Source organism: Crotalus tigris, unplaced genomic scaffold (assembly GCF_016545835.1).
Source record: "Crotalus tigris isolate CLP2741 ecotype Arizona unplaced genomic scaffold, ASM1654583v1 scf7180000019068.10715455, whole genome shotgun sequence".
NCBI classification, from domain to species: Eukaryota; Metazoa; Chordata; class Lepidosauria; order Squamata; family Viperidae; genus Crotalus; species Crotalus tigris.
Window position 1 is genome coordinate 9,799,424 of NW_024097358.1, and position 21,663 is coordinate 9,821,086.

The following is a 21,663-nucleotide window of genomic DNA, read 5'->3' on the forward strand; positions in this document are numbered from 1 at the left end:
AAAGGTGTGGAAAGCTAGAATAGCAGCAGATAATTCTGAGCATTGCGGTGAGGATTGCACTGCAGTGTAGGACACCTTCCAGGTATCATCATGAGGATCCTTGTAAGCAATCGCTCCTCTTGTTCGCCCTCCATCGGAAAAAACAATAGGAGCTTGCGGCAATGGAGAAGAAGAAAGCAGTGGGCAGACAGGAAAGGAAGAAGTCATTAAACATGCAAGCCGAGGATTTTTAGGCAAATGATAGGGAATACAGCCTATATTGTCAGTTAAAGAGCACTGAAGAGATAGGTTATTCTGAAAATAAAATTGAAAATCAGATTTTGGGATAGGAAAAGCAATATTAATTAAATCAGTCCCATTTCGATGGCAGGCTTGAGTGCATCCTAAGGTTATTAAGTCAGCAATAGCTTGGATAAATGGCAAAACATTTTGGGATGGGGTGTGGAGTAAATAAAGCCATTCAATACAATATACTTTTTGCACTTCTAATACAGCTAATGCTCCTGTAGGTAGCTTACTAGTAGGGAATATCAAAAGAGTTAACTGACAATCTTTATGTGGAATACAATCCACAAATTGAGTACTCAAGATGCCATTAATTTGTTCAACCATGACAAGTGCTGCAGGTGGAACTATAATGAGATCTCCAGGTTGTTTTCCTTTGGTCAATAAGTCAAATAATGGACTAAGTAAATGTGTAGGCAAAGAAAAATATGGGCAAACCCAATTGAGGGTGCCCTGCAATTGCTGCAAATTGATCAATGAAATAACTTTGGGTAAGCTCAAGCGAGGAAAAGCTGGAGCAGAATAAGATTGCAACATTTTATGCCCTAAATAAAGATAGGGAGAGCGCAGCTGTATTTTTTCTGGGGCAACCTGCAATCCATAGATACTTAAATCATTTTGTATTTCGGAAAGCCAATTAGGTTGTATCTTTGGGGCTCCAATTAAAATATCATCCATATAATGATATACCAAAGCCAATGGATGACCTTTGCGAAAAGGGGCTAATGCTGCAGCAACATAAAGCTGACATAATGTGGAACTGTTCAGCATTCCCTGTGGCAAAACTATCCAGTATAACGTTTATTAGGTTCTGAATGGCTCATTGCAGGCACAGTAAATGCAAACTTTTCCTGATCAGGGGGGCATAGAGGAATAGAGAAAAAACAGTCCTTTAACTCAATTACCATTACGTCATGATCTTGAGGAATCAAATTAGGGTTAGGTGTTCCACACTGCAAAGGGCCCATAGGTTGAATACAGGCATTAATGGCCCTAAGGTGCAAGAAGCGCCACCTGCCACTTTTCTTTTTATGACAGAAACAGGAGTATTCCATGGACTAGTAGAAGGCACAACATGACCAGCAAGCAGCTGATTGTTAACCAGCTGGTGGAGAGCCATCAATTTTTTGTGTGACATGGGCCATTGATCAATCCATACTGGCTCTTTAAACAGCCAAGTCAATGGAAGGGCAGTAGTCTCAGTCTTCCAAGGTGAAGGTGGCACCCAATTTGCTGAGTAGGTCACATCTCCAAAGGCTGATATGAATACCTAATATAAAGGGGCAGACCTGAATATCAAATCTGAATTAGGCAAATGGGCTGAAAGAAATTGCGCACTTTGACATGCACTTTGATGACCCCCCCCCACACCCCACACACTTGGACAGGTCTCGGTTGGCCAGGTGACAGGCCATTGCTTGGCAGAGATCACTGAAACATCTGCTCCAGTGTCCAAAATTCCCTCAAATGGCTTACCCTGCAGCACAATGATCTGACGGGGCCGTTGAAATGTGATCAGGGTAGTGATGGCAGCTATAACGGAAGTAGCCGGGTTAGTAGAACCGAAGCCTCTTTCCCATCTCTCCTTTAACTCTCCCCCTGCCGGGACAAAATAAGGCAAATGCAAGAGCTGAGTAGGGCTAGTGTAAATGGTTAAAATTTGAGGCAAGTTGGTTCACAATTGAACATAAATAATTCTGGTGTAGTCCGAATCTATCACCCCGGGGATAACAAAAATACCTTTTTTACCCATGCTTGATCACGGAAGGACAAGCCCTACATAATTTTGTGGTAGGGGGCCTGATAATTGAGATGGAACTACTTGAACCTCCCCAGGAAATTTAAAATTCACTTCCTCCTGCAGTATCAAATCAATACCGGTACTACCTCTTGTGGCTGCAGGAGTATTTTCTATTGTTGGTCTGTTGTCTCTGTTTGGACTGGGGCCAGTGACCGGCCCAGTCGGCCGTTTCCCACCTGACACTCACTTGCCCAATGATAACCCTTCTGATACTTTGGGCATTTTGTTTTTGGTTTCGATCCCAGATGGAAAGAGGAGTGAGATGCTGCAGACATACCTCCCCCCAGATTTCTACATTCCCTTTTAAAATGACCGGGTTTGCCACAGTTGTAACACTTTTCTTGAGGCTTGTTGCCTTGTGATAAAGCAGCTGCCAATAAATTGGTTTGGTAAGAGGCTGTTCCTACATCTTGACATGCTCTAATCATATCTGCCAAATCCGAATTTTTTTCTCAGACCGATAATTGCCCTTCAACATTCAGAAGTAGAATTGTCCTTTGCCAGCCTCATCAACAATTCCTGCTGAGCTTCAGGATTGTCTATCCACCTCCGTAAGGCATCCTGTAGTCTATTAATAAAATCAGGATACGGCTCTGTAGCCTTCTGCCTGATATTAGAGAAGGCTTGATGAGGCTTGCCAGAAACAGGCACTTTTCCGAAGGCTCGATAAGCGCATTCAGAAGAAACCTGTAAAGTGGCAGCTGGTAGAACAACCTGGGCATCAACTGGGGCAAAGGGACCAGAACCGTACAATTGATCAGGAATAAAGGACCCCCCGAGTTAAGAGCACGCACAGCACATTGGTGTTTAAATTCACTGTCCCAAACTGTTGGAATATTCATGAGCAGGAAGAGTCATGTGGTAACTCAGTCAGCCAATGTGAAGAAAGTACTACTGAGTCTGTGCAAAAAGGTATTGAGTTAGTAGTTGGATTTCCAGTCTCAGGTCTGTCTCTGTATCTCTCTATAAGAAGTCTTAATTTGTGCTACGTTGCTGTAAAGAAGAATGTATGGTATTGTAAATATTTTTATATAAATATAAAGAAGTTATATTTTGAATCAGCTAAATGCAGTCAACTGTGAGAGCTTCTAATTTATTTTTTCATCAACAAAGAAATTAAAATTCTCTAATAGGTTATGGGCCCAGAGCTTACTAAGGACTGCATTGTAATTTAAAGCTGGAAGAAATTGCCTGTGTTTAGAAAGTATAAGAACAAGGCAGAATTAGCAGAATGGCTGCAATGGAATTTGAGGAAAACTCTGTGCCTTGTTTAGGCCTGAAGAATTATATTGTGTGGGCTGCAAAAATGGAATGTTTGCTGAAAGCTAAAGAGCTGTGGTATATTGTAGAAAATCCACCACAAGTATTTGCAGCTGTTGATCAGAAAATTCATGATCAAGCAATGGCTTATTTCATCTTGAATTTAGATGATGAACAATTTCTAAATGTTGCAAATTTAAAGACTGCAAAGGAGATTTGGTTGAAGCTGAGAGATGTGCGCGTGAATGTTCTGCGTGCAATATAATGCAATTGTCAAGAAAACTTTACACGGCCTGTTTGCAACCAGGTGAATCTGTGGAACAGCATTTAAATAAAATGCAAAGTTTATTTTTGGATTTAGAACAACGTGGGATTAAATTCCCTGAGTCCCAGAAGGTTTTATTGGTGTTGCACAGTTTAGATAAAACCTGGGACACAGTTTCTGCAATATTTGAGTGTAAAGAAGAGCAAGACTTAAAGTTTGAGGTTTTAAAGGCATGTTTGCTTAATGAACAAGAAAAGCGCTATTTTAGAAGCAGCCAGGAGGAGGAGAAATTCCTGAGGAGGGGGTCCAGACTGCAAGTCTCCGAAGAAGAAACATTTTCCAGGCAGAGAGCTAAGCAAGAAAAGAATTGCTACATTTGTGGAGCAAACAACCATCTGAAAAGGAACTGTTTGCAAAGGAACAATTTGCAGCAAAGGACATTTGTGCAACCAAAAAGGACTGATTTGCAAAAGGAACATTTTGGTGTTGCAAACATTTGCTATAACAACAACAGAGTCAAGTGGCTAATAGATAGTGGGGCAAGTCAAACGATTGTTAATGACTCTGAATTATTTTGCAGGTTTGTTCCAGTAGCACAAGAAGCTGTGGCTTTGGCAAATGGCCAGAAAGCAAAAGTCATCAGAAAAGGCGATGTAAAAATTCCATATTTGGAATCAAGGTTTACCAATGTGCTTTGTGTACCTGAGATGGAACATAATTTGTTAAGTGTGTCTAATTTAGACAAACAAGGTTTTGAGATCATTTTTGTAAATGGGAAGTGTCTCATCAAAAGGAATGGGAATATTTGTGCAGAAGGCATAAAGGAAGATAATCTACATGTATTGCAGGGACAAAAGGTTCAATGTTCCCATATATTTAAGAATGTTTCAGAGCATGATTCACGTGTTCATCTTCTACATAGAAGACTTGGCTATGCAAGCTTTAAAGTTTTGCAGCAAATGCAAGATTTTGCAGAAGGGCTAAATTTGAAGGGATGCAAAACATATTTGGACTGTGCAGTATGCAAAGCATTGAAGTCAAAGGCATTCCCAGTTACAGAGAAGAGCAACAAAGATTATTAGGGGACTGGAGGCTAAAACATATAAGGAACAGTTGCTAGAATTGGGTATGTCTAGTTTAACGAAGAGAAGGACAAGGGGGGACATGATAGCAGTATTCCAATATCTCAGGGCTGCCATAAAGAAGAGGGAATCAAGCTATTTTCCAAAGCACCTGAAGGCAGGACAAGAAGCAACGGGTGGAAACTAATCAAGGAGAGAAGCAACCTAGAACTAAGGAGAAACTTCCTGACAGTGAGAACAATTAATCAGTGGAACAGCCTGCCTCCAGAAGCAGTAAATGCTCCAACACTGGAAGTTTTTAAGAAGAGACTGGACAGCCATTTGTCCGAAATGGTGTAGGGTTTCCTGCCTGAGCAGAGGGTTGGACTAGATGACCTCCAAGGTCCCTTCCAACTTTACTACTATTACTACTAAATGTAGCACAAGACAAACAAAAAGAGTTCTAGAGCTGGTCCATGCAGATCTGGTGGGACCTATGCAAACCAGTTTGGGAGGAGCAAAATATGCACTGGTAATTGTTGATGATTATAGCAGGTATAGTTTTTGCTACTTGCTTAGAGCAAAGACAGAGGTGCTACAACAATTCAAACAGTGGGTAAGTTTTGTAGAGAGAAGGTACAGACAACAAGTGTGTCAGTTGCAAACTGACAGAGGTACTGAATTTATGTCAACTAAATTCCAACAATGGTTGGGGCAGTTGGGGATAAGACACAGACGTACAAATCCTTACACAGCAGCAGAGAACGGTGTAGCTGAAAGAAGGAATGGTGTTTTGCAAACAATGAAAGATTCATTATTAGAGGATTCTGGTATGAGTAGGTCATATTGGGGAGAAGCCATATTGACTGCAAATTATATAGTTAACAGGCTGTGGAGTTCCTCCATTAATAATACTCCATATGCCATTCTATATGGGAGAAAGCCATCACTGGCACATTTGAGAATTTTTGGAAGTACTGCATGGGTACATATTCCAAAAGCAATCAGAAGAAAGGGACAGCAAAAGGCAAGAAAGTTCAGGTTTGTGGGCTATGACCCAGGGTCAAAAGGATATTACTTTAGCGATGGAAGTAAAAGAATTTTCAAGGTCTGCTAATTTTGCAGAACAAAATTGGGACAGAATTAATGCAAATTCTGGGTATGTCTCACTTACTTAATGACGGTGATCTATTTAATGACAATAACATATCTAATGATGGAAAAATGATTATTGAAGATGTTAATGTTCAGGGAGGAGAGGCTGAACAGGACACGAAGCCAGAAAGACTTGACACACAGGAGCAGTTAATACCACGTAGGTCAGAGTGATGTAACGAAGGAATTCCGCCTGACAGGTATTCTGCCAGCAAGGTAAAGGTTTGCAATGTGTGGTATGAGCCAAGAAGTTATAAAGAGGTGTTGGCATTACCAAAAGCTGAACAAGAAAGATGGAAGGAGACCATGGATAAAGAGATGAAATCCATGGGAGACCATGAAGTATTTAAATCAGTGACTTTGCCACAGGGAACCAAGCTGTGGGTTGTAAGTGGGTATATAAGAAAAAGGTATTGCCAAATAATGATATATAGTATAAAGCCAGGTTAGTGGAACAAGGTTTTTCACAATTAAAGAATGTGCACTACGCTGAAGTATTTGCGCCAACTGTGAAAAGTGAGAGTATAAGATTAGCACTGGCATTGGCAGCGGCATATAAGCATAAATCTGGCACTTTGATATCACAACTGCATTCCTCAATGCTGAGTTAGAAGAAGAAATTTATATGATCCAAGCACCAGGATATGAAATTGCAAAACCTAACATGATGTATAAATTAAACAAGGTTATTTATGGGCTGAAGCAGTCAGCCAGAAACTGGAATATCTGTTTAGATACTGCTTTAAAGGATCTTGGATTTAAAAGTTGCAAAGCTGATAATTGTATATATACTGGACAGTTACAAGGAGGGAATTGTCTACTGTTATCATTTGTGGATGATCTTTGCTTCATCGCAAAGGATGCATCACAAGTCAAAGAATTTGCTGATAAATTAGGAAAGAAATTTGAATTAAAGAATTTGGGAGAAATAAAAAATTATCTTGGTGTAGAGATACAGAAAAATGAAAAAGGTGGTTATATTCTCAGTCAAAGGAGAAAAATTAGCAGTTATTGGAAAAATATAATATAATATTCAATACTGCAAGATTGCAATACTGCTCCCACACCCATGAGTGTGGATTTTTATAATAGTTTAAGTGCAGACAAAGGTGAAACCTGTGATCAAGAGATATATCACTCGGCAATAGGGAGTTTGTTATATCTATCACAGTGGTCCAGACCAGACATAGCTTGCGCAGTAAGCATTTTGAGTCATTTTACTGCTGCACCTACAAAGTTACATTGGATGGGTGTAAAAAGGGTTCTCAGATATTTAAAGGGAACTATAAATTTGGGTCTTCAAATACAGTTTACTGAGGAATTGAAATTAAAGTGTTATGTCGATAGTGACTATGCAAATGACATAAACACAAGGAAATCAAATTCTGGGATTATAATATTGTTTGGAGGGACTCTGATTGGATGGAAGTCCAGAAAACAAACAACTGTTACTATTTCAACAGCGGAAGCAGAGTTTATTGCTTTATCTGAATTGTGTTCTGAAGTAACATGGTATATACAGTTGTTACAAGATTTAAATATTAATGTAAAAGAATCTGTAAAGGTATTTGAAGACAATGCTGCCTGTATAAAAATGGCAACTGGTGACAGGGTGAAGAACAGAAGTAAACATGTAGACATTAAGTATTGTAATGTCAGGAAAGCTGTAAAAGGAAAATTGATTAGTTTACATCATTGTTCTTCTGAGGATAATTTGGCAGACATGATGACTAAACCATTGGGTAGTGTTCACTATGGAGAATGTGTTAAGTCAATAGGTCTGATGTCTCTTCCTGTCATGAAGGGAGGAGTATTGGAATATTCATGAGCAGGAAGAGTCATGTGGTAACTCAGTCAGCCAATGTGAAGAAAATGCTACTGAGTCTGTGCAAAAAGATATTGAGTTAGGAGCTGGATTTCCATCTCAGGTCTGTCTCTGTATCTCTCTGTAAGAAGTCTTCATTTGTGCTATGTTGCTGTAAAGAAGAATGTATGGTATTGTAAATATTTTTATATAAATATAAAGAAGTTATATTTTGAATCAGCTAAATGCAGTCAACTGTGAGAGCTTCTGATTTATTTTTTCACCAACAAAGAAATTAAAATTCTCTAACACAAACTACATATTGTGCTGGAGTAAGCAACATGCGAAAGGTAGTTTTCCAATCTTCAAGTACTAAGATATGATTTCTCATAGTGGCTTCCAGCATTCCCTGCACATAGGTACTTCCCAACCCCATATCTCTAATTCCTTTTCTCAGTTCTGTTAAAATTGCATATGACAAAGGGCGATATTCCACTATTTGAGCTCCATTCTGATTTACTTGTCCTGTGGCATGTACTGGACAAATAGAAAGCATATCAGCAATTTCTTCTACATTCCCCCCCCTTTTTTTCCTAATTGTTCCTCTAATATTTTCCTTATGGGGGTGTACGATGGCCGTAAAGAAGCAAAAGAATTAGCCTCTTCAGAAGGAGCTGAAGATCTAATTGGAAATGCTTTGGGGGGGGGGGACAAGTTTTACCTGATCGTAATCAGGCGGTGGGTTTGTAGTCAATTGTTGTCTTGTCGAAGCATTGGAGCCAAATTTTTCCACTGCTTGACGGCATTGATACCATCGATGTAATATCTGTACTGGAGCCCGGGGTTCAAGATGTAAAGTATGCCCTATCTTTATCCAATCCCATAACCGGAGCGTCCTGCGCTCTAGATATCAGGGGCAGTGTTTCCCTATCTCTTCAACCAGCTTCCTTATGTCTGCCTCAGGCGCCATCATGCCTGACTTGTGTAACAGGAATCAGAGTTCCTGTATATGTTTCTGCTGGTGTTGAGATAGATAGCAACCCATACTTACCACTGAGGGTTCCCAGAGGACGAAGGTACACCTAGGGGTCTGTTCCAGATGCTGGTAAGTATGCTGGTTGTTGCTACCCACCGGGGTCCCAGTTTGGGCGCCAGATGATGGAATCAGAGACCAGTCATTGCAGGTGCAAATATGTCTCCCTTCCTTCACAGTGTTTATTGCTTTTATACAATTTTTCCAAACAGCAAAAGTTAAAGTAGCAACAGCATTTTTATTGATGGATTCTTCTTGCCAATCCTTAAGAATATTACCAGCCAAGAGGCACCAGCCAGGGACAGTGTTCTGCAACATCCTGTTGGTGTGAACTAGGTGAGATCATGGAGGTGAGATCATGGAGGTATTTGAGCCACGGTAGTGTGCTGCACACGGCCTCTACATGACCTCTATCTCTACACTGATCTGTTCCCCTCCCCTTTTTTGAAGATGGGAACCACATCAGTTCTTTTCCAATCCTCAGGTAGGTCCCCTGTGCTCCAAGATTTTTTTAAAGATATGATACAATGATTCTGAGATAAGTATAGTTTTAAATAAGTATGAGTAAGAGTATAACTAAATTGTGCACCATCTACCTTGTTTTTCATTTCTTTGTTCCATCAGCAAAGGTTTCTACATAACATTCCTTTAAATTTCCAGGAAATTTAAAAGCAAGCAGAAGGCAGCAAAAATAAAAGCAATACTTGGATTACTCCTTGCTAACTAGAAACAGCCCAATAGTAGCAGTTGCAGCCAGCCTGCTCCTAGATTGCCATCAATTACTAGCAAAAAAACGTTGCTGGGCTGATGACTGTTTTTTGTTAGCAAGTAAGGATCAAAATGTGCTTTCAGTATTACTATATAGGAGAAACCCTGCAAACAGTACTATAGGTGACTATTTTTTCTTTTGTCATTGCCTTCTCACACATAACATGAATTTATATATATAAAATACTCGTTTTTCAGACTATATGTATCTGATGCAATGAACTTTGATTCCTAAAAGTTCATGCAATAATACATTGGTTAAGATTTTAGAGAGGCCACAAAACTATTCTGTTTTCTCTTTTTTTGTTGTTTTTTTAACAGAAGCTCAGGCTGCAGGACAGCACTGCCATTGGCCTTGTCATTGGGCAGAGGAAGGCAGTTTTCTCGCAAGGACAAGCTTTCTCAGTGATTTGTCTATGAGATCTTCTTTAGGTATCAAAATAATTTAATTATTAATTTCTAAATATAAAACTAAAGAAAGTTAGCTACTCCATCTCAAGCAGAAAAATGTCTTAGGCCAATTGTGTGTGGTTTTTGCACAGACAATTTCAGCACTAAAATTGTTTATTTTATGTAATGGAATAATAAGCCATCTTGCTAAAAGAGTATTAAACTGATGTGAATAATGACTTAGCCATATTATTTCTTTTTTCCGCCCATTTATAAAATGGGAAATATAATGCAATGCCCATGAGAAGAAAATATGAAATCTCCAATTTCAGTGTAAACTCAGATCGTTAGGGACCTTAGCTAGGCAAGTCACGAATCCAGCCTTAGAACAAATTTCCAGAATTTCAACTAATATGACCTTCAATTATGATCTATCTTACAGAACTATTGTAAGAATTTCTGAAGGAATGTGCCGTTGTAGAAGTGAAAGTAGTGCAAGAAGCACTACTGAAACTTCCCTTAGTAACAGTTAGCAAAATTGTCAGACATGTTTTTGTTCAGAGAGGTGACTGGTTGAGTTCTTTCAAGAACCAAATTTCATAAAATCTGTTCAATGGGATAAAAGACAGGCCATATTTGCAACTTGAATAGAACAAAAAATGTATGCTTATACTATTAAATGTGTTATGGGGTTGGTACACAGTTTGGCTGTGTAATGCTTCATTAATATTTGCAATGTTCAGATCACAGGATAAACTCCTACATCAAAAGAATAATAAGATTGCGAATAATAATTCACATCTTACAAATATACACCCACAGCACTTCACTGTTGCTGATTCTCATAAATGCAAGTTGTTTTCCATACTTTTTTTTTAATTTCAAAAAAAAGTTACGCTGTTTAGACAGGTATCATACATGACAATATCAGGTAGGCAATCCAATTTGGCAAGAGAGTGAAAAAAGCCCTTGTACTGCTCTAATTTGTACAAAAAAGAGGTACACAAAGTGCATAGATGGGAGCCTTGTTCCTATAACAGTGGTGGCGAACCTTTTAGAGACCGAGTGCCCAAACGGCAACCCAAAACCCACTTATGCATCGTCAGGTGCCGGGTGGATGTGGCCCATGGGTGGGCATGGCTGCAATGGTAACAGCAGACTGGGTGGGACTAAAATGTTCAATCAATCAATTCCAACTTTGCAAGATCTTTTTTTTTCCGTGAGAAGTTGAAATTGACTGATTGATTGAACCTTTTTTTTTTATACACGGTGCAGAGGCCTAAAGCAAAAAAGCTTTTATAAAACCCAGCTGAAGGCCTAGGACTGGAATGACGGCACGCATGCCCACAGAGAGGGCTCTGAATGCCGCCTCTGGCACCCGTCCCATAGGTTTGCCACCACTGTCCTATAGCATGCTTTTAACTGGCTCAAGTGTGAGGATTAATCTGTGGTGGGAACACCAAGATGGATGAATTGATTGTTAATTAACCCATAAGAGTTAGATATAACCCCAGATTGAAATTTCACAAAATCAGTTACATTATCAAAATGCTAAGTCAGCGAGATGCCAATTTTTTCCATGTCAAGTTCTCCATGAAAAGGAGTTAGAGAAAAAGAGCAGCTTAAAAAATACATCTTTCTGTTAGAAAACTCAGTGCAAAGGTCTAATGGAACAAGACAGAGTTCTCAAATATTGACGGCTATGGTGACTGAGCCAGGATTGCTGCTGAGTATCTGACCAATAGAAAGAAGCTAGGAAAAGCAAGAAACTTTCTCAGTACTTTATTAAGTATATCCTAGAGAAAATGGGCAGGGAGTCTGCAGTTTAGATGTAGTGTGTGATTGTAAGAAGTTCTGATGGGAATATGCCTGACTTGGTTAAATCTGTATTGATACAACAGGAGCATTCACTGCCAAAGAAATCTAGCCAATGTACCACTAACGTATTACTTGAAATGGCATATAATGATTACATTTCCATTAAATGAAATGCCAAATATGATTTAATAAGCTGCTTACCTTTTTTTTTTTTTTTTTTTGGTGCAGCAGATGACTTGGCAAACTGATTTCTTCATTGTTTCTTTCCATTTTGTCTAGTATCCCAGCCATTTTTGCAATGGCCAATATGCTGACATTTTGTGCATATTTTTTTTCTTAAACTCTTCAGCTTAACTCTTAGAGACTATATTGACACATCCGTGTAATTTTCTTAATAACAATGTACAGGTCGTTTGATTTATGACCATAATTGGAATCAGAATTTCTGTTGTAAGTCAGTGCAACCAAACTGTCATGCTAGTGAAACATATGAAAGCAATCTGGCACGCCCCACTATGGTTGTTAACTGAGAATCATGAGTCATTAACTAGATATTCATGCCAATCCAAGCCATTCTGGACAGTTCTTGGGCTGTATGGCATGCCATTCTTTTGCTCTCCAGCCCACCTTAGCAAGTTAGCCATCCGGCATTTTTTTTATTCCTCAGTCCACCCTAGCAAGGACCACGTTCTTTATTTCATTTCCCATCCCACCCCAAGCAAGCATATCTTTATTGAGATATCTTTTGGAGAAGCATCTACAGGATCAAAAGCTTATGTCAACATGACAAAAGCAGTATCATGCAATATTATTATTATGGATCATTGCACAGTCAGCCAGATGTTCAGACTGGATTTGGCATTTTCTCTACCTATCGAGTCCTTACCCAAGACCTGGGATAGGCAGATATGGATGTTAGATGGTATTACAGATATCATCGCAGGATGGAAGCAGTTCCTAGTAAGGCCGCCTTTTGCAATTGACTAATAGCGAATTTGTCAATGCCAATGGTATTCAAGTGGTGCTCCAGTTGTTTTGAGATTGCACCCAAGGAGCCTATTACTATTGGTACTACCCTTGCTTGCTTTTGCCACAGTCTTTCTATTTCTATTTGTAGGTCTTTGTATTTTGTTATCTTCTCCAGTTCTTTCTCGTCTATTCTGCTGTCTCCAGGCACTGCCACGTCCACTATCCAGACTTTTTTGTCTTTCTTATCGACAATTGTTAAGTCTGGGGTATTATGTTGCAGGTGCTTGTTTGTTTGAATTCTGAAGTCCCAGAGAAGTTTAATTTTATCATTTTCTATGACTTTCTCTATTTTATGATCCCATCAGTTTTTGCTTACAGGCAAATGATATTTTTTGCAGATCTTCCAATGCACCATTGTTGCTACTTTGTCATGCCACTGCTTGTAGTCAGTCTGTGCAATCTTCTTGCAACAGCTTACCAGGTGGTCCACTGTTTCTTCAGCTTCTTTGCATAGGTGGTACTTACTGTCTGTTGCTGTCTTTTCAATTTTGACTTTATATGCATTTGTCCTTAAGGCTTGGTTTTGTGCAGCCAGAATTAGTCCCTCGGTCTCTTTCTTCAATTTTCCTAATCTTAGCCATTGCCAGGTCTTGTTATTATCTGCTTTCCCAGCTATTTTTTTTAATGTATTGGCCATGTAGTGCTTTGTCTTCCCATGCCTCTATTCTGTTCTTCATTTATTATTATTTTTATTATTATTTATATTATTATTATTATTTAATAGAGTTGGAAGAAACCTTCCAATGTTGGAGCATTCACAGCTTCTGAAGGCAGGTTGTTCCACTGGTTAATTGTTCTAGCTGTCAAAAAAATTCTCCTTAGTTTGGGTTGATTCCCTCTTCGGTGAGTTTCCATCCGTTGCTTTTTGTCCTGCCTTCAGGTGCTTTGGAGAATAGCTTGATCCCTCTTCTTTGTGGCAACCCCTGAGATATTGGAATACTTGCCTATCATGTCACCCTTCATCCTTTTCTTCATTAAACTAGACAAACCCAATTCCAGCAACCATTCTTTATATGTTTTAGCCTCCATTATAATGCAAGCTCTGCTTGCGTGGTGTGATGTCATGCACAAAATGAAATGGTTCCCCTAAGCCCAGAAGCCATGGAGGAAGGAGAGGCTCCAAGACTGCAGACAAGTTTCACTGTTGCATATCCACCCCCATCTCACCCACAACTTGCTCTGCCCTCATAGAGGAAAAAAGAACAACAAAGCCAATTCATCTCTTAAAACATGTCATGGGTTCAGTCATACTGTACAATGTTCAACTCGCACAAATTCCTTTTTTTTTTACAATATTTTATTAGTTTTCTACATTTACAATTCATAAGTGCCTAGTACACAATGTGTTGTCTGAATCCACTTGTTTTATTTAATAATACACATTAAATTCCTAATCTCTACCCCGTTTTTCCAGCCATTGATAAAATACATCTCATATTTGAAGATATTCTGTGTCTTCTTTTTCTTTAATCTTCAATGTAAGCCTATCCATTTCTGCACAGTCCAGTATTTTCTTGATTATCTCTTCTTCAGATGGTGTTTCTTCAGTTTTCCAGTACTGAAGCAAATACAATTCTTGCTGCTGTTAATACATGCAACATTAAATATACACTTTCTTTATTGTATTTTCCTGATAACATATCTAATAAAAATAGTTCCGGTTTGAAATCTACATGTTTTCTTAACATCCTTTCTAGCCAGACATGTATTTTTGTCCAATTTTTTTTTTTTTTTTTTTTTTTGCTTTAGGGCATGTCCACCAAAGATGGTAATATGTGCTTGGTTTTTTATTACAGTTCCAACAGTTACTAGACATGTTTTCAAACATATTTGCTAATCTCGCAAGTGGTAAGTGTCATCTAAAAACATTTTATATAAATTTTCTTTATAAGCAGTTTCCATTCTCAATTTATAATTTCTTTCCCAGAGATTTTGCAATTTTCTTTCACTTATTCATCTTCCATTTTTAAATTTAATAGAAAATTATAGTTTCTTAATCAGCCTAATGACTGCATGATTCACTTAACAACTCTAGTGATTTGCCTAACAAACATGGCAAAAAAGGTAAAAAAAATGGGGAATCACTCATTTAATAATTGGTTTGTTTTAGCAGTGGAAATTTTTGGGCTCAATTATGATCATAAAGATTACTTGTATAGGTTAATTAAAAATTATAACATATTCTCACACGAGATTGTAAAAAAGTTTAAAATTAAATAAGAAATGTACTTAGTTTTAGCTGAAAGACATTCCAAATCACATGTTATGAAATATCTAAGTTATAAATAGTAAACTTAGATATTTCAACACATCTAGAATAACCAGTTGGGCTATTGCAAATTGAAGGTACAACTTTCCCAGCCTCAGAAGAACAAACAAAACTGGTTGTTTAGCATAATCAATTAAAGAGTGTCAGAGTGAAGTAAACTTTATTTTGTAATCAAATATTCACAACTGCTGAAAAGTTTTCCTTGTGCTGCACTCATAACATGGTAATTTTGTGAGAGCTTCCTAGATATAGGGGAGGCTCTTTATACACTTGGCACATATACAGCTGATGTTTATTAACAGATTCACACACATGGACATCTTTTGATTTCTTTGTTCTTTATTGCAATCTACAACTGTGTAGATCAGGGCTACACAAAAATCTATTCTAGATAAACAATAAAAATCTGTAGACTAATTTCTTGTGACAGTCATCTATGGTCATGTGGATTTTTGTAATCCAAGTTTGATTGCCCTATTAATAACTTGTAGTGAAAGTGATTTTGAATTTTTCTTCTTTGAAATTTTGAGAATAGTTTTTTGCAATAGTTATTTTGCCATATCTTTTGTTTAGCTTGTGATAACTGTAATATACTGCAGCTTTTCCCTGCACTAAGGAAAAGTTACTATAACTGTATCTCCTCCAGATCAAATCTGTCACACAGACATTCTCATTAATTTAATTTGTATGTTTGACACTATTAATTCATTAGCTTTTCATAATTGCATCTACTGCATTCCCTTATGTTCTACTGTTTTTACAGAGAAAATTTGACCCTGATATTTTATCATTAATGATATCTAGATATTGAGACTACATTTTGTTGCTTGAAGCAAGCGTTGACAATGAACAACACATTTAGTTCAAAATCTTTATTAAACTATCTCCTTCTATATTACATCTACATTACATATGTACAAACTAAATCATACATCCCAGGTTCTATCAGTTCTCCACTCTTTTCTTCTACCATTTTGCATTCCAATCTCCCATTAGATATTAATATTTTTCACTTTTTGCTCAACGCCTTAAAATTGTAAAGGGTGCTATAGTTGTCCATGCTTCAAACATACTTCATAAGAACTGCTTCAGATTTTGTTAAGCACAAGCCTAACTCTTTGCTATTCATTAAACATCTTTTTCATGCTGAAAAGATGGCTCATGTGTTTGTTTAAGGAATGTCAGACAAGTATTGTGCTCTCATGATGTCCAAATAATTTTTTTTGAACCATTTTAAAGTATGCACATTTCTAATGTATGTATCCAGTTGTATAAAATTGTTATCAATGGATAGCCACTAACAGATATTATTATCCCGTCATACCAAAAGGTATAGTTAGCATTGTTATTTCTGACTATCATTGTCTTGTTATTTCTTTGACTATCTCATGCACTAAATAGCATGGCAGGTAATATCCAATTTAAAATGGCCCATTCCTAAATTCATTTAGAAACATTCAATGTGTTATGTTTAATTTCTCTTTTGATTAGTTCAATTTTTTCCTGATTCAGGCATTCCATTATCCAACTTCATACATCCTTAAGAAATGAAGAATTTTTCTTTTAATACTAGCACCCTTAACAATCAGACTTCAATCTGGTTTTGATCTGGGTAGATTTATTTGTGGAAATTTGATATTCTTCTCTAGCAACAACTATTTTGTAACTTAGAGTTTAATCAACTGGTACCTAAATCACCTAAAATTATGGCCAGTTTTCTTAGCAACAGTATTGAAGTGATTTGTTATTGCCTTCTTCCAGATTTGATTTAGGATGTCCTAAATTAATTGACTCCCTACAGAGTTCCACCTACCCCCACATGGGGCTTACTCTTAGTTTCACTCATCTCCATTTGCGCTTATTGGCAAGAGTGATCTTATTGGAAGCTCATGTTCTTGTCATCATTGTTCATAAGGCCATTAGTGTTTCCCCCCCCCATACTAAGAAATTATACTTTTTGAGTTAGACTTTCATGTAAATATACAACCATAACATTTTTATTGTATGTAAATGAATATGAAAATGTAACTTTTTCTTGATAATAATGACACATTCACAAAATCTTTTGGTAATAGAAAGTCCATGGGGAAGATTTCATTCCATAGTTCCCTGAGCACAGCTTAGTTACCTGCCCTAAGTCTTCATTAGACTGTCACTTTTTCACAACTTGGATCCAGCAATATTAGGCAACAGAATGAGAAAAATAAATAAATTTAGAGAGATTGAAAAAGAAAGGGGGAAAGAAGAGACTAAGCTTTTCCATTTAGACTGGGGAAAGGAATATAATAGAGAGAGGGTGATGGTATTGTTAAGCTCCAGGAAAGTCGATTACAACAGAATGGTTTAATGGTGGCTTGACTTAGTGCAAGGGTAGGCAACCTTGGCTCTTTTATGATTTGTGGACTACAACTTGCAGAATTCCTGAGCCAGCTTGGCTGGCTCAGGAATTCTGGGAGTTGAAGCCCACGAGTCATAAAAGAGCCAAGGTTGCCTACCCCCGACTTAGTGTAAGCTACTGCTATTGCTTTGAGCAAACTGAGGAAGGGTGTGCAGTCACATATGTCAGAGTGAACTTTCAAAAGAGGCCAAGTGAGGATTAGATAAGAGTGGGGGAGGAAGGGAAGGCGGGATGTTGTTTGGCAGAAGAGATTCCTCATTATCCTTTTCCTTTACAATTCCCTCTGTCCAGATTTTTACGTCTGGTCTGCAAGGACAGACATAGACAAGTTGATATTTGAATGTTCATCACAAAAACTATAAATAAACAATAAATTAAAAAAATTAAAAAATCTAAATTAGGCACTTTGAAAAACCAGTGGGAGGAACAAGGAAGTGTCATAAGAGTATTTCAAAAGAGAGGTAGCACAAACATTTCATCAAATTTAATTTAGTTAATTGTTTCAGATTTAAAAATCACTTCTACCCATCTTGTAAGCATAATCACTAGTTTTAAAAAGAAAGTGAGATAAGGCCAAAGTCAAGAACACAATACATTTAAAAAGCAAATGTATGACTTTCAGCTTTTTGAACACCTCCTGCTTCTCTCTTAATTTCAGCCTTAGCTCTGAGTATATTTATTCTTATTAGTATTTATTATGGTTGCCCACTCCAAGGTTCTGGGCAGCTTCCATCATCAAAATATACAATTATAATGATTTAAAACATGACAACAAAACATAGCACAGACCAGAATGCAATCATAACAATAAAAAATATGACAGAGCCTCTGCAAACACAGTAAATCCAGGCCTGGGAACAAAACCAGGTCTTAAGGAAGGTAGACAACTCCAGGAGAGTAGACACCTACTGTATTCCAGAGGGCAGGGCTGCCATATAATTACTCACATGCTATACTAACTAACCATAATACAACAGAATCCTATGTATGGTTATTGAGATGGGAGACCAGACTAGGGCTTCACTGCCTGGTTAGGAATGCAGCCTTGATAAACAGCACTGTATATTAAAAGCATTGCTAGTTCAAACCAAGATTCATTTAATTCAATGTTCTGTAGTGCAAAGTGGTCAACTGGATATCTCCTGGAAGTTTGTAAGAAGAAAATTATCATGATTTGCTTTAGTTTTTTTCCCTTGTTCTTGTTGCTTTCAGAGTTTGCTTCAGGCATTTCATTTCCCAATTAGATACTGTAATATCATCTGCGAGTCCTCCTACGAGTCCCTTGGACTGCAAGGCGTTCAAACCGGTCAGTCCTAGAAGAGATCAACCCTGACTGTTCTTTAGAAGGCCAGATCCTGAAGTTGAAACTCAAGTACTTTGGCCACCTAATGAGAAGGAAGGACTCACTGGAGAAGAACCTATTGCTGGGAAAGATTAAGGGCAATAGAAGAATGGGACGACAGAGAATGAGGTGGCTGGATGGAGTCACTGAAGCAGTAGGTGTGAACTTAAATGGACTCCAAAAGATGGTAGAGGACAGGAAGACCTGGAGGAATGTTTTCCATGGGGTTGCGATGGGTCGGACACGACTTTGCAATTAACAACAACAACGTCATCTGATATGTGAAAGTTACTTGGTATACTAATAGAAGAAATGTATATTTATTTTTTAATTTGGGACTAGAATAAATATTTCCTAAACATCCAATTCTAAAAATATGTATGCACATATTTGAACTACACACCAATTAATATTGGTAGTTGATATATGTCATTAGAACAGTTATATCCTTAACTAAAATTTCCAGAAGCTTACTTTAATGACTAAGCTGTAGGCAAACTTGATATTTGAAGATATACTACCTTGCTCAGGTGAGATTTGGTTGCCACACAGTAACATAAAATCACCACCTACTCACTCCATTTTTCTGTCTCTCAAAACTGCAATGCTTCTCTCTAGCCAGAATTGCAAAAGCAGCTCTAGAATCAAACCAGGGAGAACCTTAATTATTTAATTTGTTCTTGTGCTACCCACTTTGTACCTTGAAAGACATCTTGAAGTAGTGTATGTTACCAGCAATGTGTGAAGAGCTGACATTGTATAGTATCCCTGGGAACTCTACAGAATGCATAATGTTTTTAGGCAAAGTATGAAATGCCTGTATTATTTTAATATGCTAGATCAATGGTGGCGAACCTGTGGCACAGGTGCCAGAAGCGGCACCCGGAGCTCTCTCTATGGGCACACGTGCTGTTGCCCCAGCCTTGCCTCCCCCCATGACACCCTCCTCACCAGCAGCCCTCCTGGAGAAGGGTCGCCCCCGAGCACGGCCCACGCAGAGCAGTTCAATCAAGGACATGGCAGCCAGGCAGCATAGACAAGATTCTGCCCTCACGCCATGGGCAGAGGGCATGGCGGCCATAGTGCTGATGGGTGAGAGCGGGCCCTGGAGGCGATGAGTGGCCCTGCGGGCAGGCAGGTTGGGGGCAGGGCAGGGGGTGGAGTGGGGGCGGGGCCAGTTTTTGGGCACTCGGTCTAAAGAGCTGAGGTGGTGCAGCAGTTAGAGTGCAGTACTGCAGGCCACTTTAGCTGACTGTGTTCAGCAGGTCAGCGGTTCAAATCTCACCGGCTCAAGGTTGACTCAGCCTTCCATCCTTCCGGGGTAGGTAAAATGAGGACCCAGATTGTTGGGGGCAATGTAAATATATATATACATTGCTTACTGGTGTACATCGCTTAGAGAGTGCTTGTACTTAAAGCTGTATATAAGTCTCATAAAATAAATAAATAAATAAATAAATAAATAAATAAATAAATAAATAAATAAATAAAAGGTTTGCCATCACTGTGCTAGATACTTTCCCTAGGTATAATGCAAAATGACAAGAACTATTTAGGCAAAGTATGTAAAGAGAATCATGAAAAGGGTTAGAGTTAGGGCTACGGGTTAGAGTTAATCCTAACCCTAATCCTAACTCTATCCCTTCATTGAAAAGACTTATATCAAATTGAAAGAAGACATTTCTTATTGAAAAAAACAAGAGAAAAAGACCAATATTTACCTCTTGAAGTAGTGTATGTTACCAGCAATGTGTGAAGAGCTGACATTGCATAGTATGAGAATAATAAGTAGAATAATAAAATTGAGTTAAAATTAAGAAAAAAAATTAAAAAATACCTAAAACACTAAATGCAAGAGGCTGAGATATTTAAAGAGGGCTGTCCTATTCTAAAAATATTTGATTCCTTTACTCTTTTAGCAAAGGACTTTTCCTAGTTCTACTTGCCATATTTGTTGCCTATCATGGAACCCATTCTAACTGGTTTGCACAGCCTCCTGTAATACAGTTATCCAAGATAGATGCTCTAGTACCCCCTGTTTAATGCCAAATATTTTTTGTCAAATGTTTCTTTCCCATTCCTAGAAAATTGTGACTTTATTTATGCACCCAGAAACTGCATTCACTTTTTAAAAATCATGTTTTTAAGATTTTTTGAGATTTCATGCAACTCTTACTTTTTCCCCCCCTTTCCAAAGTGTGCATCCCTCATTCTGGGGTTTTCAAAGACAGGGATAATAATTTGACTGTCTCCACAATTTCATTCTGTTACGTTTGGCCTTGTTTACTATTCTACTTCACCCATTTTGAATACTGTTCTGAGGTGTTAACTACCCTTCCTATTTGACCATGAAACCAAGAAGATTATGGCAATTCATCAGCAGTACCCCTGGAAGGCTGATGTAACATGATAAGAGCCTGAAGTCAATTGATTCTACAACAACCTGCCAAATATTTTGCTGAGAAACTAGAATACTATTTCTTCTATTTCCATTAGCCTATTGTCTCTGTTTTCTACTTAAGAGATCTGTGGATCTATTAAGAAATGAAACAAATTTGAATAGAACTTACTTTATTAAAAATGGGAAGCAACTATTATCTGTCTAGTATGCTTTAAAATAATTTCTACTGAACCTGTTATGATGAGGCCACTTTGTACATCTCTCCATCTGAAAACAGAAAAACTGTGGTGTGCTTGGTGCTCTCTGAACTTGTTTGCTTGCAGATGTTGTGTTACCAGATGGCAGTACCTGCAGGAGCATTTTCAAGGATCTGTCCATATAATCCCTACCAGATGAGCTTGTCTTGAAGACTTTACTTTTTTCCTTTGCTAAATTATGAAGAGATCCTTAAATAAAGCCTCTGCTCAAAGATGTGTTTTTAATAGAGGAAAGGGAACAGTGACAGCCAAAAGAATAAACAAAATTGGGCACAGTAAGTTTAGTTTAGATTAATTGTTCTGCAAAAAGAAACCCATATGAAATAG